This window comes from Pan troglodytes, chromosome 3 (genome assembly GCF_028858775.2).
Source record: "Pan troglodytes isolate AG18354 chromosome 3, NHGRI_mPanTro3-v2.0_pri, whole genome shotgun sequence".
Classification (NCBI taxonomy): domain Eukaryota; kingdom Metazoa; phylum Chordata; class Mammalia; order Primates; family Hominidae; genus Pan; species Pan troglodytes.
Window position 1 is genome coordinate 182,870,326 of NC_072401.2, and position 26,888 is coordinate 182,897,213.

Here is a 26,888-nt window from a genome sequence, read left to right on the forward strand (position 1 = left end):
CCCATTCTTTAATGTAAGGGAATTAAAAATTATAATTAAGGCTTAGAAAGGTCTCGTTTTTAGACAAGTAATATTACATGACATTTTGCCTTTCAGCTTGGGATTTCGGGAAGTTTATAAATATTACCTTGATAAACTTCACAAAAGCTCTCTCAGGTTGTATGCATAAAACTAATTTACTGATAGTTAATGAAGAAAAAAAGCATACATCAAGATCAAGTGATCGGCCCCAGTCAAAAATGGCTTTTCTACTCTCGTCTTTCCTCTGAGTATAATGGAAAAATTCACCAACACACACAAGATTCTGTGAAATTTTTCATAAGCCTTATAATATTTATCTCAACATAAAAGAGTAAAGCAAGCACAATATGTTCTAGTAAATAGCTTTCAGGTTAAAATCGTTAGGCTTACAAAATTCAAAGCACTTTCCTCTAGTCTTCCAACTATTTTATCACCAAGCACAGTATTCTTTCTACTGTTGGAGGGAGAGCAAACCATGGGGTATACAAGAGAGACAACTCAACACAACTGTTCTAACATAAGAAGGTTTTCTATGACTCTCAGTCTAACAAGAAACTAATCATCTATTGTAACTTATTTTCAATAGTGAAGGTTATCTGGAAGGCAGTCCATGCATTTTATTTTTGGCCATTGAATTTTATTCTAAAGTAGCATTGGGAAATTCCATAAGTAAAAGCACCCTGAGGTTAATCCATTTTGTATAACGTGGGAGACTTTTAATAAGGCAAACACTGGTTCCCAACTTTATCAGCTTCAATAGTGGGTTTTTATATACTCAGTTGTCCACAAAACAGAGTGTACTTGTCCACCTGTACTTTATTTATTTTGATACTATTTCAACTCGTTCAAAATAAGTCCCTTTCGTAGTGTATATTACCCACAGCACAGGTAGCAGAAGATAAAACGACCATGTTGCAATTGATTATAGACTCATTTTCCCTTTCCATGTGGCACTCCTTCTAGGCCTGTTCATACTCCAGACCATCTGCTCCCCTTCCCTGCTACCAAACCCCAGGCCTCATCTGCCTTTAGAAGCAATGGGGTAAAACATCCCTTCTAATTTATTGATATCCTGTGGATGCTCAGAGGGTGACCTCTTATCAAGATAGGTGGGGTTTCATGACACATTTCTAAAAGCCTAAAATTAACTCAGATGTCTTGGTCTCCAGTTAGCCTCATGTTCTATGTGAGCTTCAATGAGCATCTAGGTTTCTAGAGCATCCTTGATATTTCTCCTCTTAACAGTAGAGGGTACCCCTCAGCAGGGATGCAACTTGTGTCAGATACTGCTCTAACCATTTTACATAGATCACCTCGTTTACAGTCACAATCCAGAGTAGCAGTATTACTATTTTATCAATGAGTATTAGATAAGTAATTTGCCCACAGCCACCCAGGTAGTAATTGGTGAAGCTGAGATTTAAAACCTAGTTTATCTGGCTGGATGCGGTGACTCATGCCTATAATCCCAGCATTTTGGGAGGCTGAGGCAGGCGAATCACGAGGTCAGGAGTTCAAGGCCAGCCTGGCCAACATGGTGAAACCCCATCTCTACTAAAAATACAAAAATTAGCCAGGCATGGTGGCATGAACCTTAGTCCCAGCTACTTGGGAGGCTGAGGCAGAAAAATCACTTGAACCCAGGAGGCAGAGGTTGCAGTGAGCCGAGATCACACCACTGCACCCCAGCCTTGGTGACAGAGCAAGATTCCATCAAAAAAAAAAAAAAAAAAAAAAAAAAAAAAAAAAAAAAAAAGAACCTAGTTTATCTGACTTCATGCTTTTAAACACTGGCTGGTCCATAATTTTTATCTACTATATTATATTCGCTCACGGAAAATAATTTCTTACTTCTTAAAAGTTATTTTAAAAGCAATTATACTTATAAGAAAAATTGGAAACCATTAGGTTTCACCAAGGAAAGTCAACATTTTATTTCTAATTATTGTCCTGTAACAAAAATAATAGTGCTACACGTTTGAATGGTGCTTTGCAGTATGTACAGCTCTTCCATGTTTACTACCTTGTTCAACTATTACAGCCACATGAAGTAAGGTATATTGACTCCATTTTACAGATAAGAAATTGAGGCTAGGAGAGATGGATTGACTTCAATAAGGACCCCCAACCAGTGTTCTGTAGAATCAGAATCCAAACTCTCAACCTCTAAAATGTAACTAATATGAATTCCAATATACTACAGTTGACTTCCATTAAGCAACCTAAAAATATTGGAATTACAAAATAGGGGATTTATACTCTGCAAATCTTTCCAAAATGGAAAGATGGTACTTTTTAAAGATTGCTTAATGGACAGGGGAATTTCCAATTTGACACCAACTCATGACTAATTTCCATAAATTATAGCCTTCATTTGATACTTACCAAGTATTAGCAAGTATACAAGTCTTGACCAACAGAGTCAAATGCTTTGCTATTTTAACATTACAATTTGTGCTACAATATAATAGATATAGGAGACGGGAATCATAAATGCATTCTGGACAACTTCTTTTCCATGTCCTGCCTCCAGAGTTAGGTAACAAACAGCAACTTTTCCTAGTGATGCGGACTTGTACGAAAAGCTGATGCTTCCCATTAGAATGAAGCATCCCCGGCATTTATGAGGCACATGATCCGCATGTCTGAGGACCGCCTTACCCACCAACCCAGTTCTTCGTGACCTCTCCTCCTTCCTCCACACCCCAGTCTGGACCACCTGCTGCACTTTCAGGCAGAGTTGCTCCAGAAGAGGCTGATGTCCTTCCTGCCCACTGATGCTGTTGTTTCATTCCCTAACCCCTTCCTAATCGTCCGCCTCCCTGAGAGGCAAGCCTCAGGCTCCGGCACTGCTTTTGACATGCTCACAGAGGCAGGAGTTGTGGCAGTGCCTGCTCCCAGATTCACCCCATTCTGAAACATAACCCCAGTCCCTGGCCTGTCCTACAGATTGGTAGCATCCTTCCTAGGAAAGAATCCTCCCTCTGCAGTGTTTTATACCAATGTAAAATGAGAAGGCACAGAAGCAATTCAGAAACACTGAAATACCGAGAGGAGTTCCTATCCATGGGAATTTCGCAAATGAAGTGGAATGAGCGGAGAGAAAGTTTAGTCCACATAAAATAATGCACAGTTCCCATCCTAAAAGGCGTCATTCTAACGACTTCAGAGAAATAAGGGAACACAATTGAGTAAATGGGAGAGGTGAGAAAATGGGTTGAATGAAGCAAAGAAGAGAGAAGAGATCAAATGTGTGCAGCGTATGATTATTGTCATGTTTGCTATGTGCACGCAGTGTGCTAGGTTTATGTATAAATATATGTATATTGTCATGTCATTGTCATCCCCCATGAAGGTAGTTACTACTGTTTAGTGCATTTTGAAGACAAGGAAATCAAAGCATAGAGAACTTTAAAACCTTTAGGAAGAGGCAGAGTCTGGGTCAAACCTGGCAGTCTGGCACCCAACTGTGGTCACACCACTCAATGAAGCCTCTCCAGGAAGAGTCTGAGAAAAAGCAAAGGATAGTGTCATGTTGGGGGCCACAGAGAGATGGAACAGACTGCGACAGATAGTGACGTGGCAGAGGAGGCTTTAAAGGCAAAATAAGGCCATGCCACGAGGTGCTTCAGAGCCAAACAGATGAGGGGACTAGATTTTAAAAGCTGCTGGGAACTCACTTTAAGTGCATAGTGTAGTGATCTGATCCAAGGAATCTTTGGGGAGATTAACTGTTCAGAGATTGAAATAGAAGCCTGAGGGGGTAATCCTGATTTTAGATATTTTTTAAGCATAAGGAGTTAACTGGGCTTTTGTATTTCCATATCACAGAGCAATGTGTGTAGATGCCAGTGATCTTAAGATTGCTAAAAGCTGCTGAAGTTCATTCCTTCCTCTTCCCTTCTCTCTATCCTTTTTTTCCTTTAAGAATCCACTGGCAGCCTGAAAAGATAATTCTGTGTCTCTTACCATAACTAATTTCTGAAGCAGTTCAGAATAATTTTCTTCTCCCACCGGGGCACATACGGAATTCTGTCACTCTGATAACCCCCATCTCCTGCCCTGTGGATCTCAGTGCTTGTCACGTAACTCGTCTGGCTACCTCAAGCTTCTTAGCAACTGAATCATCCTCCTTACTGACTCTTCTCCCAATTGCACAGATGCAAAGCTCTAAGTCATCTATGATACATATGATATCCAAAGATGAAATCATTTCCACATTTCTCCCACAACATATAGCTCCTTTTCCTTCTGGCAGTCACTTGTCTCAGGAGGCCTATATTACTCTGTGTCTGAATTATTGTGTTATCTTTCCATCAAATCTCCCTATCTCTACTGTCTTCCTTCCTTTCATTCTACACATTAGACCAGAATATTCTTTATTAAACAGATTTTGCTCATATTTATCTTATTTGGAATTCCTATGGCCAAAAGTGTCACAATTCTAACTCAAGTTCGCTTAAGGAAAATAAAAATGTGAGAAGGCAGTACAGTTTCACTTGGGGCTTAAAAAATGAGAATTACTGGTAGAGATTTGGCTTACTGTGCATCTGAATGCAGGTGTTCATGTGATATCATAAAAATTTTGACTGCCTCCTTCTCTAGGTTCCTTGAGCTTGATTCTCAGGTCTGCTATCTTCCAGGTGATAGCAAGATAACTACCAAAATCCCAGGTTTAATTTCTACTAGTTCATCAACTTCTGTGAAAAGAGAAATTCTGTTTTCAGTAATTTCTGCAAAATCCCAATTGCGTCTTATTATCCTGGTTTGATTCATGTGGACATTCCTGGTACAATTGTAGCAAAAGAAACAAAAATGCAGGATGATCAATATGGGTCACATATGTGCTCTCCTCTAGATGCGATGGGTGCCATTATTATACTACATTAACTGAGTAGCAGAGGAGTGCTTCCCCAGTGGGAAATGAGGGTGCTTTCACCAGAATGTGAGGGAATGGGTGCTAGAATTATTGATTTTTTTCCAGACAAAACCCAACAAATATCAATTATAATATGCACACCATACAACTCAAAAACCTACAAGAATTTTTATTGCCATAGAGTAAATTAAGTAATATCATAAAATTGCAAAGCTAAAAAAGGACTTTGAAGTTCATCTTATCCAGTCAACTTCAGAGAAATACACTGAAAACAAGTAACAGAGCCAAGCCTGGGACTCATATTTTACGTCCTAAAGCATTCTTTTAACAGTTTCCTGAGTGGAAATTCAAGCTGCTCTTCAAGTACTCTTCATAAACTGCATACATTTTACCTACCTTCCTTACCTTTCATTGGTTCCTGAGAATTCTAGGCCAGGTGAACTTACCTTCTCAATATCCCTGAAGGTGCTTTGCTTATTTTTACCTTTGTACCTTTGCTTCTATTCTCTAGTCATTTTTAACTCATGTCTTTTTCATTTATCCCAACCCAAGGCATATCTAAGACCCAACTCAAGTTTTACTTCTCCATTAGCCATCACTGGGCTTGTTTTCCATTGCACCGAGAAAACTGAAGGAATCAGATGGGAATTTACACACACTCCAATCACATCGCCTTTTCACCTACTTACATTTGCCCCCTCGTGTGCCATGTTTTTTCCCATTTCTACAGATCCAAGCTCCCAGTTGAAGCCAAGCCCTCCACTCATACACAGAATTCCATCCTTTCATCTACTCAAAGACATATCTTAGCAATTCTCCTTTATCATTAGTATTTCTCTTTCTAGAGGATTACCACCATCCTTATCAAAATTGTCATTATTTCTTCAATCTTATAATACCTCTTTGACCTCATTTTCCTCTTCTCTGATTCTGTAAGAAAAACTCAACCTGACAGTTGTCTGTCTACACTGGCTATCTCTAGTTCCTCTTCTCCCATTCTAACTTTGCCAATCCCAGTAAGCTTTGTGCTTCCACCATGCCAGCAAAAATGGTCTTATCAAGGTTGCAGTGTAAGGTAGAATAACCTAGGCTGCAGTGAAAAATAAACCTGAATATGTAAGTCCATGTTTTTCACTTTTGTTATTACAAGTCCAGTTTGAGTGGGGGAACAGGTTGCCAAAGTATTTTCTCTCCTTTTGATCATTCAAGGACCCAAGCAGCTGAAGACTGTGTCATCTGACATGTTTTCCAAGGTCACCGGTGGCATTTTACCCCTATCATCTGGATGTAGGAAAGACAGGGGAGTTACAGCTGGGTGGTTTGTATGGGCGAGGCCTGGAATGAGTACACAGTACATCCATTCATTTCATTGTTCAAAGCACAAGCTGACGGCCACACTGAAGCCCCAGGGAAGGCTGAGGACTATAGTCTAGCTCTGTATCCAGGAAAAAGAGGAAGTGCACTTGGTTGACTACATTTGCTTTGTTAAATAGAAGAGACTGCTTTCATCACCCATGTTCCTTGAACTCTCAGCAGCATTTGACACTTTAGAGCAGGCTTACTTATTTAAATCTCTTTCTGCTCTTGGCTTCCAGGACATCACACCCACACAGCGTGCCTCCTGCCTCTCCAAATGCTCTTTCCAAGGCCCTTTGCTTATTCCTCCACCATTCTCACTTTCAGACATTGGATTGTTTGCTATGCTCAATGTTGGATCTCTATTCTTGTCAGTCTATTTTCCCATTCCTGTTGGTTTTATCCAGTGGCATAGGTTCTAAATGCTGACAACTCCCAGCTGATTGATAAGATTGGTTGTATTGCAATCCTAGGCCTCTTCCAGTCCAGTCTTGTATGTCCAGCTACCTACTCAACATGTCCACTTGAACAGCTAGCTGACAACCTTAGCAGAGGCAAAACTGAAATCTGAAAGCCCTTACCCCTGCTGCATTCAACCTGCTCCTTCCCCAGTCTTCCCTAATTGGTTAAAGATATCTTGATTTATCTAGATTTCTAGTTGCCTAGATCAAAAATCTTGGCTTCATCCTTGATACTTCTTTTTCTCTCATCCTACAAGCAATTAGTCAGCAAAATATTTTGGTTCTATGTTCCAAAATACATTCAGAATCTGAAAACTTCTCATCACTTCACAGCTACCACCCTACTCCAAACCACCATCATCAGTTCCCTGGCGTAACAGCGTAGCTTCTTGGTTGGTCTTCCTGGATTGTGTTTTCTTGAACCCAATGTCATTCTCAACACACCACCCAGAGTAATCCTGCCAAAGTAGGAGTCAGTGCATGTCACTTTTCTGCTTAAATCCCTCCAAAGACATCTAGTTTTAAGTAAAAGCCAACATTTGTACTAGAACCAGCACGCCACTCCATGATAAGCACCAATATTCTCTGCCCTCATCTTCAAATAGTCTCTCCCTTGTTCACTCACTGCCATTTTAGTTTGTTTTGTTTTTTTAGTTTGTTAGTTTTATTTTCTTTTGTTTTTTAGCACTCCAGGGAAGCCTCCATCTCAAGGCTTCTGTGTGTGCTCTGAGCCCCACCTATTCATGTGGCTCACTCTGTCACTTCAGGTAGGTCTTTTGTCAAATAATGCCTTCTCAGGGAAAACTTTCCTAGCCATCCGTCGAAAATTCAAATTTCTCCCTAACTATTTTTATTACCCTTGCCTGCATTATATTTTTTTCTTGGCAAGTATTGCTATCTAACATTATACATATATATATATATATATATATATATATATATATATATATATATATATATATGTATATCCCTTCAACTGAAAACTATATATGGCTTGGTATTTTTTTTTTAACTTCAGTATTCCCAGCATCTAGACAAGTGCCAGATACAATTTACATTTGTGCTGAATGAATGAGTGAATGAACTACTCTAAATCACAGTGATTCCTACTTCCTCTGAACTTCTGTAGCGCCGTATCATTCATTTGGAATTTACTCACAGTCTGCCTTTTTTTAACTTTTCATGAGAAAATATCCTGGATTCACAATTAGATCATAAACTCATTATATACAGAAAGTATGGATATGACTTTTTTCAGCCCGCATGCCTAATTCAGAGGTGAATGAATAAATGAATGAATGAATTACAGGAAGTTCACCAGATGGGTACAGTACAATTGGTGGATGATGGACTGTGGAGGCCAAGGTGTAAAGGGGACTGAAATCTAAGAAGGATAACTTAAAATTGCAGATTCAGGTAAAGGTGTTAGAGGCACTCAATAAGGCGAGGCAAGCTGAGAAGTGCACTATGTCATTGGAATGAAATGTAGCTGGCCCTGACGAAACCAGTACTGAATCCACGTGCCAGCTTCTCTCAGTCAAGCCTTCCTGTTTGTCAGAACTATATTTGGCAGATGCCAGACACCATTCTGTTAATTTTAAAAAATGGAAACAATCTATGCGATTGAGACAAATAACAGACCCCAGATAGATGGTGCTCTTTTCTCTGTGACACAAAGGTTCCCACTGAATCAATTCTTATATGTCGAAGGGTTAGGCAATGTGATTCTGAAACAAAATATAAACTTAGACTGGCTAATTTCCAAGTGCCCCACACTAGAAAAATAAAAGTTAAAGTGCAATCCTGGAATATTTTACACTCAAGGAATTATATATATATTATTGGATGTTGTGTGTATGTAGGTACATACATATATATGCAAATACATATACATATTATTGGATGTTGTGAGTGTATACATATATACACATGCATATATATATTATTGGGTGTTATGCGTATATAGTATACATATGTACTATATATGTATATATGTACTATATATACATATGTATTATATACATATATACAATACTGTAAAAATATATTACAGTATTGGCTGAGATGGATTTATTTGTGTTGAGTCCCATACCCAGGCTAGCTCATCTCTTTCCTCCTATTTGGTTTAGCAAACTGTCCAGGGGAGAAGATATGTATGCATATATGGGTGTGAGTTGGAAGGGGTGGGTTAGAGGGTCTGTGTCTGTGAGTACATGGAAGAATGGACAAAATCAAGAAACAGTGTTTATCTTCTTAGCATGCCAAAGCCTAGGTTACACTGAGAAGAGTTGGTTTGTTCTGATGAAGCTGCTCAGCACAGTGGTATAGACAGGCTGGTGGAAACCTCTTCAGAAGGCATGGAAAGACGAAGCCAGGAAAGGGAGAGGGATGGAGAGGTGTTGTGATGAGAAATCAGAAGTACGCTTTGTGAGAATAGGAAGCTCAGGGATGCATTACAGGAGGGCTGATGATATGTTCTAGCATGCTGAGCTGTGAGTTCTGCGGCTGCTCACACCTACCACGTCTCCCATAGGGTGAACATCCTCAGTGTGTACAGCACTGATCCAGTCATCTGCCTCCTATGCTGGGCTGCTATTGAAGATCACTGCTAGGTTTGACTGTGAAAGCAAAGAATTTTAACATCAAAAGAGAGTCCAAAAGTGAGACTTCCTAACTTCCTACTTGATGTATGTTAAAACATATGCTGTCACTAAATCAGCACCACTTTTAACTTCTCTAATTTATCTTCCCCCCATTCTCGGGGACCTCTCCATGGACGGCTTTGCAAAGTGTCAACCTACATGAAGCTGCCTTGCACCCAGATGGGCTCTCACATCATCATCACATTCTAACGTTGCTGTTGATCCTGAGTTGCTTTCAGTGTTCTCCTGAAATTCCATCACTTTCATGCACCCCTCAGACTTCCAAATTCACCTCTTGCCTTCATTTTCATACTTAACATGCCTTCTGAAACTATGTCATGTAGACTGTTGTCATTAGGGGTAAGGAGTAGCTCTATTTCTGAGGAAATTATGGTGTGCGTCACTCTCAGAGTTATTGGCTCCACCTTCAGATCATCATTTCCAAGAATCAGGCTCATTATTGAATGCACTATTCAACATCATGATTATGCCCCTGTTCTTTCCAAATCAATTTCTCTTCAGCTTCTGTTAACTGTAGAGGGTTCTTATGTCTCTCTACTCAGATGACTCTCCTCCTCCTCACAGTTCTCATCTGAAAACACGAATTTTCTATCTTTTCTTTGCCTCTTACAGCCTCTCCCTTCTGTTATTTAACTTTACAATTGTATTACTTAACTCTGTCAAGTATCTTGACATACAGCTTGCACAAAAGCTGCTACCCATTTAAAAGCTCATCTTATTGTTGGAAGACTCCTCCTACATGAAAGATCTGTGGTTCTGCTTTGTGTATCAGCAGGTTCATAATAATTTCCATGGATAAAGGAGAAAATAAATTTAACAAAACCCAGTGTTAGATCTTTTGATGACACACGTAGGTCAACTTAAGGATGTTTACATATTATACGTGTATAAGCACAGACACCTCTAAATGCACGACAGACAACACTCAGAAGAGTGTCTGCTATGAAAATACAGATCCTTCCATAAAATATATGTTATCTATTATAAAATTGTTGTATACTGAGTCATTATGATATAGATAAGAAAAGATAATGGGAGAGAAACACACCTGAATTCACTTATGTTCCATTTGGCCCTTAGCCATATGAGTGTCCAATCAAGACCACCATGCTGTTTTCACACCATTTGTAGGATTGTAAGTCAGTGCAGGTGACACTGGTTCACTGCCACTCCAACCCTGCCTTAATCATAGCTCTTTTTACCCATGCTTTGAGGCATTCAGACTCAGCTCTGAGTCACTGAAGCAAAATTGGAGCATCTGGGTAGAGTGTCAAAACAGCAGAGCTTTCATCAATGAGACACCTCAGTGGCTTAGTGAAACCCAAACTACAAATGCTACATCAGTGGCTGTTGAGAAGCTATAGATTCTCTTCTATTAGGACCTAGACACAAGAACTCGTGAAAACTAGTTGGAAACCCACAATGACTTAGTATATCATTTTCCCTGTGATCTTAACTGAGTTTCTAAATACACGTTGATGCTAGTTGCAAATACAATTCCACTCCTTAAAAATTCTCAATTATTGTATTAATCTTCTGGTTGTTTTCCTCAGTGTACATGCAATCATATTGACAGCTTGAACTGCTTTGTAGTATGTGGAATAGTGCTTTTTAAAAACAAAGAAGAAAGGTAGATTTATGATATGCTCCAGTTTCATCTTTGGAAATAAGAATTAATGTTATTATTCTTATTTATCATTCACCAATGATATAAATGTATATTATTCAATCATAAATTATATAATCATGTTTTTTCTGTTTGTCCAATTAAGTGGCCTGAGTAAAATCATATAATCTTAGGTTTTGTTGTTGTTATTAATTTGCAGGCTGGTGATGGAATTTCATTCTTTTGACTTCTAGATTGCCTGTAAGTAAATATTTGACCTTTTCTTAAAATTGAGAACTGATAAAATACTCCATGTTTATTTTTACTTTTTTACATAAAGACAAAAATGATTCTAAGAGAAATATTTTTCCTTAAATATTCTGTATCTTTGCAGAAACTTACTTGTTCATTTTACAAATTTGCTTTATAGAAATATTCCTGAACGTCAGTGTCAAGAAAGTAACCCTCTAAATGCTTTGTGACTAACTCCTGAAAATCTTATAATAAGTAATATAATTAATTATGAATACTATTACTGTAAATTAAATACTAAATGAATTCAGGCCCGAAAACCTAAAATAATAGGTAACATGTTTTCTTCTTGTATCTGCATGCCAATTCACTTGCTATTCACTGAAATTCTACTGATCAAGAATGTCTCTCAGATTTATGTGGACAATATATGAACGCTTAGGATCATTATTTTATTTTATTTTTATTTCTTTATATTAAGATGGAATCTCGCTCCGTCGCCCAGGCTGGAGTGCAGTGGTGCGATCTCAGCTCACTGCAACCTCCGCCTCCTGGGTTCAAGCGATTCTCCTGCCTTAGCCTCCAGAGTAGCTGGGATTACAGGCACGCGCCACCACGCCCAGCTAATTTTTAGGAGAGAGAGATGGGATTTCACCATGTTGGCCAGGCTGGTCTTGAACTCCTGACCTCAAGTGATCTACCTGCCTTGGCTTCCCAAAGTGCTGGAATTACAGGCATGAGCCACCACGCCAGGCCAGGATCACTATTTTAATATGATAATCATTAATGTACATACTAAATTAGCTATTTAGAATCCAACTAGATCAATACGATTTTAAAGACAAAAACTACGTGATGTTCAAGTGAATCACTGAGGTTACTGTTCACTCAATCCACCCATCCCCCCCAGTTCCTGAAATGTTGTACAAATTGCTTTAAGGTTGAACGTTGATGGCATGTGTTCAGGTGATGTGGGTATAATCAATTGTGTATGTATGTTGTACTAATTGCTCATGTGGCTGCTGCTCAGTGCTGTCCTTTAGATAGTGACCTCTGTTAGGAAACCTTTCCAGAGATGGGAAGAGAAGCAAATCATTACAGCCTTTGTGGTTTTCCCTGTTTCCTTTGGTCATGTTTTGCCTCCCACTGGTGATCCTGGAAGATGGTAAAAATGAGGTCTTACATTCGAGAAACATTAGGATTCTATTAAACGACTGTTGGTTTTTTCCCAACTTTATGGAGAAAACTAAATGGAATCGACTAACTGTATTTATATTAGGCTTTGGTTATTTTTAGCGTTCAGGATACTCTCCCCTGCTCTGCTCTAGACTGGCCTTGTTTCATTATTTGTGTGCCGGGAGCAACTTGAACTTGTATCTCATGGGGTATATTTGTTACTTCAAATTCAATTGAATGAGTGCTGGGGAGATCAAGCTCTTCTGAAAGGTGTGGGTGGCTGTGGAGGAAGATCAGAGGGCCTTCGTAGTAGAGATTGTCTGTGTTCATAACATTTCATTATTTCACTGTTCATGTGCGTTCTAATTTTCTACGATGAATGTCCATGGGAATAACAACTTCAGTATATTAATAAAGTGTGATTTTTTTTCTGGCATCACAGCTCACTTTGAAGCATAAATGTGTAGGTTTTCATACACATTTTCTAGAAAAGCATTGAGCTTGGGTAAATTAACACATTACAATTGAACCAGACTCAGTATCAGGTTCGTAAAACACGCTGGGGCATCCCTATCATGGAAGAGTCTACAAATAACATCTACAAGCGTATTTTGGCAATAAAGGAGAGGACAAAATAAGTTGGCAGTAAGTCAGCATGCTCTCAAGTTGACACAATTATTGCAACTGAGGATGGGCAGAAATACAACACTCTTTAAAACAAGTAGGTTCTTTTTAGAAGGAGGTAAAACAAGTTAAGAAACATACAATTTGACATGTCATTATTGTGAATTAATTTCCTAGTCATTGTAGGTGTACTGTAACAGTTCTGATTGCAATGAATTTGTTTGGAATTTATATAGTCCAAAAATTTATTTTTAGAAGTGTTTGTGACTTTAAACTAATTAAGCAATTTCCTGATTTTAATGAATTTTCTGCTTGGAATCACTGACTGTAAATTTGTGAGACCAACTGAATGAGACTGGCCCATGGAGGGTGATGTTAACTATCCCTGTGAGCATTTCATGTTACGAGTTTGTGTTTTTAATGCCTGCCTGCCTTCAGTCAGTGGGATATTATTTTGAATGTTTTGCTTAAATATTAAGGCCTGTTCTATCTTCGGTAAAATTGTCTCTTGTCAATTTGTGCTTTAAGGAACAACCCAAAAATGTCTCCACTGTTTTTCTGCTAGCCGTTCGAACTACTTTTCTCCCCCACATTTGGGGAGAGTTATTTCAGGTTATGTTCAGTGAATTTTCTTCCGATGGTTTCTCCAAAGTGAATCATATGCAAAGATGCTCCAGGTGTGCTAACTACTATTTCATACCTCGACTAGGGTTAAAGTTCCTGATATGAGCACCTCCCTGTCACTTTCACTCTCATTTGGGCCTATTCACAAGAAGTCTGATCTGCTACCTTATCAGACCACTAGTAAGGTTTAATTTGAGCTTGACAAACAGTGTTATACTAATATACCCTTAATATGCTGCTTCCTCTTTCTGGAACACTGTTTCTCTGCCTTTGCATCTCTTCAAATCACACTCATCTTTCAAGTCTTCAGCAAATACTAGGCTTCTCCCATGAAGCCTGACCTGATGCCTCTCATCAGTATTAATATAGGCCTCAAGTATAAAAGGTTCTAAGGCCATTTATTATATCACTGATGGTTCACCTTTTGTTGGGATTTGTTTATTCCTTTTTAATTCATCGAATTATATTTTTAGTACTGTGAGAAAAATCTAATAGGTTGCCCTTCATACAGTAGATGCTCAATAAATATTTAGTATTTCAATTGTTGCCCTAACAATAGTTTAAAAACCACTCATGCTTTAAATACTGAAAGATTTAGAGAGGTCCTATCTGTTTATTCTAAATACTTATAGGCTATTTCTACATTCTCATTTGATATTTGTTTGTTTAGCTTGATGTTGTTCCTTGATACTTTTCTACTCCCAGTGCATCAGAAAAATGTAATAATTAATTTGGACCTTGATAAAATGGCCTACATCAAAGGTTTCACTCATTGATTCATTCATTAATTATGGGAACACTGAGATGCATTTGATCTAGAACTTATATTCTTTTTAAGGAGTCCTTAGATGTGATATATTCTAAGATAAAAATGTGAAATCATGAACTTGAAGTCCCCAGATAAGGGAGCAGTTACTCTTTTAGAGGGAAGTGCAGCATCTTGATGCAGATGTTGCATATTTAATTTCTTATTAAAATAGATGTAACAGTTTTTCAGACAAAGAATGAGTTTAATATTTTCTTGATCACTTACTAAATGCCAGACATTGTTGTAAGCACTTTACCTATATTAACTAATTTAATAGTTATTGTTATCATTTCATAGTTATTATTCATGTTTTATTCTATCAAAGGGGACAGGCACAGAATAGCTACATATTTACCCTAGACTATGTATCAATAGTAAGACAGTAATAGTGTCAGGATTCAAATTTAGGCTATCTGGTTCAAAAGCCCAAGCTCCGGATTGCTTTTAAGAATGATGACTCTAATGACTTTGTAGAGAATGGGTTATAGAGGGGAGTGGGGCTGGCAAGAAGAGCAGGGAAAGGAAGTTCTTGCAATTTTCTAGTAGGACAGTTAGGGAATACATTGAGGACATAGTATAGGGATGCAGAAGAGTAGGAAAGTTTGACAAAGCTTTGTGGGAATGGGGAAGCAGGTGCTGGTAGGGTCTGGTGATTAATTGGCTGTGTGTGGGGGAGAAAAAGAAGTCAAGAATGTATGTTTCTAATCTTCCAGCTTAGGTGAAAAAGGATGTTATATCATTAGCCAGATCCAGAATAAAGGAATAGGCACTCATCTTAGGAACAAAATACCTACTGGATTTAATTGTAGACATAAAGTTTTGTCACAGTGGAAATATCCAGGGAGCAGTTGAAAGGATGAGCCTGAAGCCTGATGCTTTGGAGAGACAGTGAGCTGGAGAAACACAGGGCTAGGGGTTATTAGGAGAGTGTGGCCCAGGAGCTCTGGGGGGAATTGGAGAGCACAGGGGTAGATGCCTCATGTAGCAGGAGAGGAGGACCTAAGAGGCCTCGATTATAGCAAGGCAAGCAGAAGAGGAGGAAGTTGCTGAGGTCTGAGAGAAGGCAGAGGAATAGCAAAAAAGCTTGAGTTTTGGGAATGGATGGGAGAACAAAAATTTAAGAACTAAGTGAGGCTGGGTACGGTGGCTCATGCCTGTAATCCCAGCACTTTGGGAGGCTAAGGTGGGAAGATTGCTTGAGGTCAGGAGTTCAAGACCAGCCTGGGCAACATAGCGAGGCCCCATCTCAACAAAATATTTTTTAAAATTATCTGCGTGAGGTGGTGCGCACCTGTAGTCCCAGCTACTTGGGAGGCTGAAGTGGGAGGCTGAGGTGGGAGGATTGCTTGAGCCCAGGAGTTCAAGGCTGCAATGAGCTCCACTGGTCTACAGAGCTATGATGGTGCCACTGGGCCACAGAGCAAGACCCTGTCTTTAAAAAAATTTAAAAAAAGAAAGAATTAAAGTGAATAATGGAGTCAAATACAGGCTTTACTAGGACTAAAAGTGGCCACTGGACTCTGCAGTTAACAGCTCTTTGAATAAAATTGTGGGGCGGAAACCAAAAATGAGTAAAACTGAGGCAAATGAAGACTAAATATAGAACATCTCTCAAAATTTTTGCTGAGTGGTATCTCGTGTCAAATGAAGAATTTGTTGTTTTTTGTATTGTTTTGTTGTTTTAGGGTAAAAGAGTCTTGAATATTTTGAGGACATAGAAGAAAGACGCTGTAGAAAGGAAAGATGAAAGATATTAGGGAAGAGAGTCAGGGCTTGGACAAGAGAGAATGATATATGAATCAATGTAGAAAGCAAGTCTTCAATTTTATTTGGAGGGGATAATTCTTGTTGTGTAATTAGAGATCAGGCATTTAGATTAGGGTACCTGCAGGTAGGTTTGAAGATAGACAACATCCCTGTAATGGATTGGATTCTATTTAGAGATCAAGTTCCTCTGTAAAGAATTGTAAGGACAGGGTTGAAGCTTGAAGTTAGAAGCTATGCTAAGAAAATGCAAAAGGTTGATTAATAAGAATAAAAAAAAATTCCAGGTTATCACAAAAGCTCTATTGAGGTTGGAAACCATATACTGGTAACGGGATCACTTTACCTGTTTATGTGATTTTCTTTGGCAATTATTAATTGGGCTTTTTTTTTTTTAGGAAAGAGAGACATGCTTGGCTTACCTTGAGTAACGGGTTTATTGTAAATAAATGAATGTGAGGTTTTAATCCCTAGATCATGAGCCTTCATGAAGTCCAGAATGTAACTGGAAGTCATTCAGAGTTACCCAGTATACCACAAATCTCTAGTAATATTTTGCCCTAGCACCTAGCACCAAGCACCGATCATTGGCGTCCAAATCTGTTTTAATTATTCTTTTTTCTTCAGCTGCAGATGTGCAAATGAATAGTCTTTCCAACATACGCATAACTTCTTGTAATAGCTCCGTGTCAGGGTTCTCAAGACGACCTCTGAATTCAGTGTCTTATTAGGAAAACTCATAAGACTCAGCCCATAGTCCTGCAGCTACTATTTATTTATTTATTTAACAGACCTGGTCTCACTCTGTTGCCCAGCCCGGACTGCAGTGGTACAATCACAGCTCACTGCAGCCTTGAACTCCTGGGCTTAAGCAATACTCCCACCTCAGCCTCCCAAAGAGCTAAGATCACAGGTGCATGTCACCGTGCCTGGATAATTAAAAAAACAAACAAAAAACCCCCACTTTTTTAGAGGTGGAGTCTTGCTGTCTTGCTATGTTGCCCAGGCTCATCTCGAACTCCTGGCCTCAAGCAATCCTCTGCCCTTGGCCTCCCAAAGCACTGGGATTATAGGTGTGAGTCAATGTGCTTGGCCTACAAATACAATTTATTAAAAGGATTCAGAGCAAAATTAGCAAAAGAAAAGATGCATGGGGTAAACTCTGGAGGAAGCCAGATACAAGCTTCCAAGGGTTCTCTCCTAGAGAAGTCACACAGGATGCCCTTCATTCCCCCGGCAATGAGTTGCAACAACGTGTGAAATGTTGTCTGCCAGGGGAGCTTGTGGGAGACTCAGTACCCGGGATTTTGACTGGAGAATGCTCACATGGCAGCCTCTGCCTGAGACACACCAAATTCCAGAGTCCCAGAAGGAAAGCAGATGTTCAGCATCACTATGTTGTTTGCACAGTTTTGGCACAGTGACCCATTATGAGTCTGGGTGGAGGGAACCTTCTCAAAATCCAGGCTGCCAGATGTCAGCTAAGGGCCAAACTTCTGTGTAAGACTTTCAAATAATTGCTTGCAGTCAGGCCTAGCACATTAAGTCTTCTCTGCAAAGTCTGCTGGTGCTATTTCTCCCACTTCCCCCTTTTCTTCCTGTATACTTCATGATTGCTGTTTATTTAGATCTTCTGCCATTTCCTAAATTCTACTGACTTCTGTGCCCTCTGTCACCCTTTATCTGTAAGTCTCCTCTTGAAACCACTTGAAGAGAGATTCTAAAAGGTCCCTTGGTGCCCCTGGCCCCTGTGAGGCAGAGCTCCAGCTAGTAACCGCTCAGAGGCCTCTGGCAAGCCTGGGAGTTGTCCATGCTTGGTCCAACCAGCTGCAATTAGAAATATAGAATCAGGTGTTGAATTTTGCTCAAAATATTTGTTGAGCATGCCAAGCTCTCGGGTAATAATAGACTCCTTTCCAAATAACAACATGCTTTATGCAGGGACCAAGAATAGAGAGAGATGACAGTTAAATTTACCCAGAATTGGGTGATGATTGGCATGTGACAAAATGTCACTGAATTATTGAAAGTTAACAATCCCAGAGCACAGGCTTGAGAAGAACAGAAATGTCATAATCACCAGGCCAATTCGTCTTTTAAAAACTTTTCTTAGAACATACGCTTTACTAGTTTTTAGTTGTCTACTAATTATAACCCAAATTTGTTGCTCTTTCTTTATCCCTCTCTGTATTATCATGCACCTAATTTCTGGTCTTTTCTTTTTGAACACAACTTTACCCAAAAGTCAAATAGAATTATTCATTATTCCCCAGAGAACATTTGGAGCTCTTGAGTCTAGGGAATTCTATCTGAGCAGAATGCCATTTGCTGGATTACTACTCACCTCTCACCATCTAGTTCAAATGGCACCTCTTCCAAGAAGCTTTCTGCAATCATCCCCAAACTGAGTTTACTTTTCCCTCTGTGGACAAATGTGTGGTATGAAACAGGACATCAGGCGTGTGCTCCTCCAAATACGTCTAGCTCCTTCCATTCAACCAAAAGCTCTTTTTGAGTGTGAATAAAGCTTTATTCCTTGTTCTGTTTTTCTTAGATAAAAGCATATTAAAACATTTTAACATATTATTTTGCATAGAGAGTCAGCCAATTTGTTTGAATAAATGAATAAATGACTCTGTCAGTATGCCATGAACCAGCATTATTTCGCTGTTAAACTTTCCTTTCAATTGTAAGAACTGCATTGGATCAATTATATTGTGTTTTTTAAAATTTACTTATTGAAACTGGATGTCAAATAACTTTTGCAAGTTAAACACTAATAAGAGGGAAACATTTGCAGTGAAAATGTTAACTCTTTCTTCTGTCCTCACGGCACCTACTACATATTCCAGTTTCATGGCCAGCCTGGGTATTTTTGACAGCAGTTCCATTACTTTTACAAGTACCATCAAAATGTGTTATTCTTGATCCAGTTCTGTCATGTAAAGGTCACATTATCAGATGCATGAGAAATGCCTAGCACAGAACTGCTGGAGACCCTGGCAAACATTCGTGCTTCTGCTTGATTTGCAAACTGGGAAAATGTCTTTCTGCCCCATAGGTTTTGTTTTAGTCAATGATCATATTTCAGAGATAAAATATGAAACAAAAATCAAGGCATTTGACTGTAAAAAGCCCAATTTTATTGTGCTTTACTCTCAAAGAGTGGCATGTGCAAATTATAAAGCCCTATAGAATGGAACTTATTGATCATACTACTAAAATATTTGTATGCCACCATATTTAGAAAACCTTTCAACATTATCCCCATAGAGGTGGTGTGGTCTTGCCTGAGTTAATTACTTTAATGATTGGTGTGTATATATGTGTGTACAGGAGAAACGGGGGAGTGAAATTATCTGGATGTCAAAGTAGTGAAAATAATAAAATATGACATGTGCTTTGATAGATCAGAATGCTTTGATCTCATGCTTCTTCTTGTAATATTGAACTGAATGAGTATAATAGGACAAATTTTGAGTTTTTAACAGAAGTGCAGTACTTCCTTCTATAAAGAAAATGAAACCTATTGTCTATGAATGAAGCCTATGTCTAAAAATTGTCATTAGGGCAGCAACTACTTTTTCAGTTTTTTAGGGTTCTTAGTCCCTGGTGCAGCACATACTCATTAGTGTTCTCCTGATGAGACCTCTGTCTCTCATCTCACCTAGGTTATAGGCGTGGATGATTACAAATAAGATTTTTCTGTTGAAAATTGACATGTGAAAACCCTACATAATATGAGACTTCTCTCTCCACCCCAACACGCTGTGCCTGGCCTGGAGGTTAGCATCCCTGGATTTCACCCACTGGATGATTATAGTACAGCCAAACATTGCATCCGCAAAATTGCATTTCAACACACTTTCAAAAGACCCCAGGTGCACCACTGGACCCCAGGGGCATTACTGCTTCTGTTGAGAACCTCTGTCAAATTCGATACCTTTATTTTATCGATGAGGAGCCTGAGGCCTGCAGAATTTAAGTAACTTACCTAATGTCACACAGCTATTCTGAACTCAGGTTTTGGACTGAACCAAATCTGATCTCATGCCAACACAGAAGCTCTGATATAGCTAACGTCAAGTGGAACAGCACCCCTGGGAACAATGGCTGCAACCTAGCCAAGAGGATCACGTGCATGTGTTAAAGTAGCCCAGACCCACATCTCAAAGGATCAGTTTATTTCTTGAATGTATATAAACCAGTTCCACACTCTCTGTTTCTACTAATCCCATCCGCCATCTTGATGTCTGCTTATTCAATCTTCCTTCCCACTCTTGAAAATTAATGTCTTCTAAGCTTTTCCAAGTGCTTGAAATAAATCCCCCCTTCTATCTGACAGATGCTTCGTTTCCTCCCTGCCTGGCTTCTAAGCCTCTTCTTCATTACTTGTTCTATTAATGTCTTTCATTTCTCCTGGTGCTCACAGAATCTCATGTCTACCCCGCCTCATGATAGCCCTCTATATGTACTAGCTTTGCCTATGTGTCTGTAAAGATTTTGTTTTCACTGGTTTTTATCTATCTTATTAGTTGATAAATCCTGAAGGAGTAACTATTAATTCCAAGCATCTAATGCCATGTAAAATGCCCTGTGGCCACTCCACAAACAGTTGACTGATTTATATCAAACTAAGAATTGGAATAGCCATAATTTGACTAGTAGCTTAACACATGCTTGAAAGGATGATATAAAATGTAAACATTTCCGGATTCTTCAAACACTAGTGATAACTAACCAGCTCTTCTTTGGATTGCATTTCATGACACTTGAATATTGACATTCCTGGATGTGTGACTATTCTGTCCTTGTTGCTATGGGCCATCTCCAGGGAGAGAATTCCTGTAGTACTCTTCACAGTGTAAACTGATAAGTAGAGGGGTCATCCAATTAGTTCTCATGACTTCAGGCAGAAGTATACCTCAACTGTCATGAGTTCCTAACAATCTTCAGAGAAAGAGATTCTACAACACCCAACAATACCCAGATGAGTGCCTAACAGTCCCTTATGTCCAGAATTCATCCTACCTCTCTCCTACTCAAAAGTACACTTTTAATTTAAAATTATCTGTTTTTCTTTTAACATGATTGCAGAATAGCAAACTTGAATCAAGATTACTCATATAAAACAACTAACGAGTTTCAAGATGTTTACACACCCCTAGTTGTTAAATTTCATTGTATTGAAGAGATGAGGAATAACTTTTCCCATCCTAGTCTCACTCCCACTTCTACAAATTAAAACAAAGTGCATTGAGTTATTGTGGCTTTTTAATCTGTACAACTGCCTTCTGTTCTACCTATTACCATTTATTGAACAGCCTCTTACTGAGCATTCCCCATGAAATAAACCCAGTGCGAAGTTCTGGGAAGTTAGTGTTACTAAAAATACGTTCAACTTTCAAGGGCCAGGTCTAGAGGCAAATGATAAATATGCTTAAAAATGTATTATCAAATTAGATCAAAAAGTACTCAGTCACATTTCAAAAGTACTCAGTAATATTAATGTGCACATCAAATAGAACTCAGCATCTATGATAGCGATCAGCAACAATCCATCCCTGCCAATTCACCCATTCATTCATTCATCTAACAAATACTTATTTCTGTATTTTGTTTCAGGCCTGAATCCTGGAATCCCAATAGTGAACAAGATATTTACAATTTCTCTCCCAGAGTTTACATTTTAACAAATTTAAAAAATTAATAAAAATATTGCATACTGAACAGTGGCATAGAATAATCCAGGATATCAGGCCTAGTTTGGAAAGTGAGGTAGGAGTGTGAGGAAATTTCCAAGTGGTAATATTATACCTAAACTTAGTAGGAGTTGATTAGGGGAATGTAGAAGGAGGGAAATAATCCAGATGAGGAAATCATATATGTAAAGTTCAGGAAACTACAAAGAGAATGAACAATTGGAGAATGGAAAGGTAAATTTTCTGGCATAAGGAAACCAAGAAATAAAGTATTCTATCTGAGGTTGAAATGGGAGTCAGTGGCCAGGCCATTTATTGCTGCATGGGCCATATTAAAAATATGGTTCTCTATAGCAAGGAATAATGGCAGCCAAAGAAACCCAACTTTGTGTTTTGCAAGTATCTGTTCATCTGCATCGTGGAGGGCAAATTTAAAAATCCAGAACAAATGCAGGTTACAAAGAAGATGAACCCAAAACTCCAGATAAAAAAGGAATTAGAGAGAGAGAGAGAAAAGACAACAATATTAAAGTGCCAAGATTGTAAATAAGATGAAGATGGAGACATTTAGAAATAGGAGACATTTAAATATTAATTACTTATAGACAATGGGATATAGTGACGATAACAGAAGGGAAATTGAGGCTGACTGAACATTAAGTGGAAGGTGAGAAAATTGAACTAGTAAGAATAAACAAATGTGAAGACAAGTATTTCTATGTATGGACAGAAAAAAGATAAAGTAATAGGGTTGGAGGAGATAGGTTCAGGGACAGATGAGCATTTTTATATGTTGATGGGAAGATCCCTATATAAAAAAGGGTGAAGGCTGGGCGCAGTGGCTCATGCCAGTAATCCCAGCACTTTGGGAAGCCAAGGCAGACGGATCACCTGAGGTCGGGAGTTCGAGACCAGCCTGACCAACATGGAGAAATCCCAACTCTACTAAAAATACAAAATTAGCCAGGCGTGGTGGTGCATGCCTGTAATCCCAGCTACTGCAGAGGCTGAGGCAGGAGAATCACTTGAACCCGGGAGGCAGAGGTTGCGGTGAGCCGAGATCCTGCCATTGCACTGCACTCCAGCCTGTGCAACAACAACAACAAAAAAGGTGGAGACACAGGGATGAAGCAGATAATAAAAAATAGATTCCTGAGAAAGTGAGGTGGGATGGAATCAGAGCACAGTTGACTTCAACTGGAAAGACGGATACCTCCTCTATTGCTGCAGGCAGCAATGAATGGCCTGGCCACTGACTCCCATTTCAACCTCAGATAGAATACTTTATTTCTTGCTTTCCTTATGCCAGAAGATTTACCTTTCCATTCTCCAATTGTTCATTCTCTTTGTAGTTTCCTGAACTTTACATATATGATTTCCTCATCTGGATTATTTCCCTCCTCCTACATTCCCCTAATTAACTCCTACTAAGTTTGGGTATAATATTGCCACTTGGAACTTTCCTTACACTCCTACCTCACTTTCCAAACTAGGCCTGATATCCTGGATTATTCTATGCCACTGTTCAGTATGCAATATTTTTATTAATATTTTTCTAATTTGTTAAAATGTAAACTCTGGGAGATAAATTGTAAATATCTTGTATAAAAAAAAGTGAAAACTGATTGCAAATGCAAGAATATTTTTGATACTGAAACATTTTTGTATGTTCCCATCTGATGGCTTCTAATTTCTCTAAGAATTTAGTAGCCAGTGTATCTGCTGAGACTGACGAGAAAAGAAGCCGAACTAATAAGTGCTTTAAGAGAGTCAAAAAGGGCCGGGCGCGGTGGATCACGCCTGTAATCCCAGCACTTTGGGAGGCCGAGGCGGGTGGATCACGAGGTCAGGAGATTGAGACCATCCTGGCGAACACGGTGAAACCCCGTCTCTATTTAAAAAATACAACAAATTAGCCAGGCGTGGTGGCTCCTGTAGTCCCAGCTACTCGGGAGGCTGAGGCAGGAGAATGGTGTGAACCCGGGAGGCGGAGCTTGCAGTGCGAGCCGAGATCGCGCCACTGCACTCCAGCCTGGGCGACAGAGCGAGACTCTGTTTCAAAAAAAAAAAAAAAAAAAAAAAGTCAAAAAGATCTGAAGTATGAGTTGAATGGAGAAACATAATAGGATTTTTTTTTTTTTTTTTTTTTTTTTTTGAGCTAGGGTATGACTCTGTTGCTCAGGCTGAAGCGCAGTGGTGCAATCATGGCTCACTGCAGCCTCAACCTCCTGGGCTTAAGCAATCCTCCCACCTCAGCCTCTCAAGTAGCTGAGACTACAAGCACACACCACCATGCCTGGCTAATTTTTGTATTTTTTTTTCTTTGTAGCTATGGGGTTTTGCCATGTTGCTCAGGCTGATCTCAGATTCCTCAAGCAATTTGCCTGCCTTGGCCTCCCAAAGTGCCAGGATTACAGGCAGGAGCCACTGCACCCAGCCTATAATAGGATTTTTTTTAAGTAACAATGAGGGTCTAGCTGAGGTTAGCTATACTGACTTCATTTTAGTATTAATCCAGGTGAGCTTGGTTATTCTGAATAGGTTATCATTAATAATGCATTTTTGTTTTATTTCCTCCAATTGAACTCAGTTGCCTAGAGGCAGGCAGGGAGGAAGTGGGTATTTGGTTTCAGGTGAGTCAGAGGAATTACCAAAGGTAAAAGAAGCAAGGAAGTTTAGATCTTTGGCAAAAGGACTTATTGAATGGATCATGGAATGTAACCTGAATAGAGAGGATGGAAATAAAGAGGGCAACCAATACATGGAGAGAAGATAGAAATATTTGTGGACTGGGGTCTTTAGAAAGTTGAAGAATGGTCATGATGGGAGTAGCTGAATAATCAAACTGTAAAGCCTAGAAAATTGTGATTAGAAAATGGAATGCTTGAGTCAGTGGTTTTATTAATAGAGCAATTTCAGTAAAGACAAAATTCTGGCTGTATCCATGCAAGAGGATAATAGAGGAGAGAAAGTCATTGAATATGTACTTTAATTGACTGCTGAATTATAAAATAATTGAGAATTATTTTGAATTATAAAATAATTGAGAATAAGAATAATACTATACTCTTTGGCACATGGAATAGATTGACATATACACATTGAATCGAATTGTATTAACTTTAACAAATCGACTTTAATTTGATTTTATAAACATTATCAATTGTTATGGCGTTAGCATTTTGGTAAATAGGTTCTTTCTGATTATCACAGTGCTCTAACAGTCTTCAAAATTTAGACATTTTCCATTTTCTACATTTTAAAAAATTAGAGAAAAACCTCTTATGACTTTTAATTCTTTAACCTGAGGAAATTATTTCATGTGCTTAGTTTGTATTCAGAATAATAAAAATGATGACAGAAATGGCAATGAAACAACCAAACTTATTTCCCTAATTATACATTTATAATAGGTAAAAATAAACAACTCTTTTGTAGAAGAGACATAGGTTCTATATGTGACTGAGAGTAACTGCAATTAGGCAGTAGTGGCGCTATTGAGAAATCATTATACCTATTACTGTAATATACTGTGGGAAAGAAGTACTTGTATTATGGACTACCAGAATTACTACTATTATTCCATTATTGGCAGAGAAAAACAGTCCCAAGTCCCATCAAAAAGTCTTTGTGTTCTATTCTATAACTTCCAGTTTAACACACACACACACACACACACACACACACACACACACATATGATCCAGACTGCGCATAGATCTACTGTAGGTAAAACAGTCACTGTCTAGGTAACATTTTTGTTAGATAAATAGACTCTTTCCTTGATTTTCCAATCAAGAAATGTTTAGTATGTAATGGTTTTGTTTTTTTTTTTTTTTTTTTTTTTTTGAGACGGAGTCTCGCTCTGTCGCCCAGGCTGGAGTGCAGTGGCGCGATCTCGGCTCACTGCAAGCTCCGCCTCCCGGGTTCACGCCATTCTCCTGCCTCAGCCTCCTCAGTAGCTGGGACTACAGGCTCCCACCACCACGCCTGGCTAATTTTTTTGTATTCTTTAGTAGAGACGGGGTTTCACCCTGTTAGCCAGGATGGTCTCGATCTCCTAACCTCGTGATCCGCCCGCCTCGGCCTCCCAAAGTGCTGGGATTACAGGCGTGTAATGATTTTTAAGAGTGAAAAATTATAAATATGTGCTCATCTAATTTTCATAGTAATCGTTCACTTAGAGGCTAGCTTATTTAAGATATTCATATTTAACCAAGATTTTTTAAAGTTTTAGTTGAAAATTATGTCAAGATAAGAAACGTATAACAAACTTAGTGGGCAAATGTCGAAAGAGTCAAAAATCTCCTCTATGACTGCCTGTAGTTGTGTCATTTTGGTGGCCAAAAGGACGCTTGTCCATGTTTCTCATAAATTGAATTTCAGATGCATCAGGGATAGTAGCAGTTGTTGTTGATGGTTAAAATTAGGTTAATTGCTTGGTTTGAGCTGTGATTGTCAACATGGGTTTTCTCAATTTCCTTCCAAAACATTAATAATTTTTCATGATTTGTATTCACAGCCTTATTGATCGCATTTATCCATGATCCCCCTAGTTCCACCCATATGCCTCCTACAAAATAAAAACTCAAAAATATCCTGGAAAGAATTACTTATCAGCTATAGAACATGTATGCCAACTCTCCAACTCAGAATTTGAAAATTATTATAAAGGCTCACTTGCCTTTGACAGAGTTGGAAATATTTGAGATAGCTTAATGAAACAGTTTTAATGTATGCCATTGCATTATATGAATATGAGACTAATATTTTGTGCAGCAAGCTGAAATGCTTTTCACTGTCAACTAGTATGGTGTTTAATCACAAAATAATAAACCCAAATAGGTCTGTTTCGGGTAAATAAAAATAATCTGTTTTCATAGCATTTCTCATTAAGCCTTTCAAAGTTTATGTGAAAATTTTAATAATCTCCCTTCTATGTTACAAATATGA

The 26,888-nt window shown here is 38.7% G+C and overlaps 1 protein-coding gene across 19 annotated transcripts in view; it reads left to right on the top strand.

Moving 5' to 3' along the window:
* The window catches only part of TENM3 (teneurin transmembrane protein 3), a 2,732,592-nt gene that overhangs the window by 1,139,700 nt on the left and 1,566,004 nt on the right, over nt 1-26,888 (top strand). For all 19 annotated transcript variants that reach the window (XM_054683934.2, XM_054683938.2, XM_054683942.2 and 16 more), the window contains exon 5: nt 11,207-11,247. The gene's annotated coding sequence lies outside the window, so the exon portion shown is untranslated. The remainder of the gene's footprint in view (nt 1-11,206; nt 11,248-26,888) is intronic.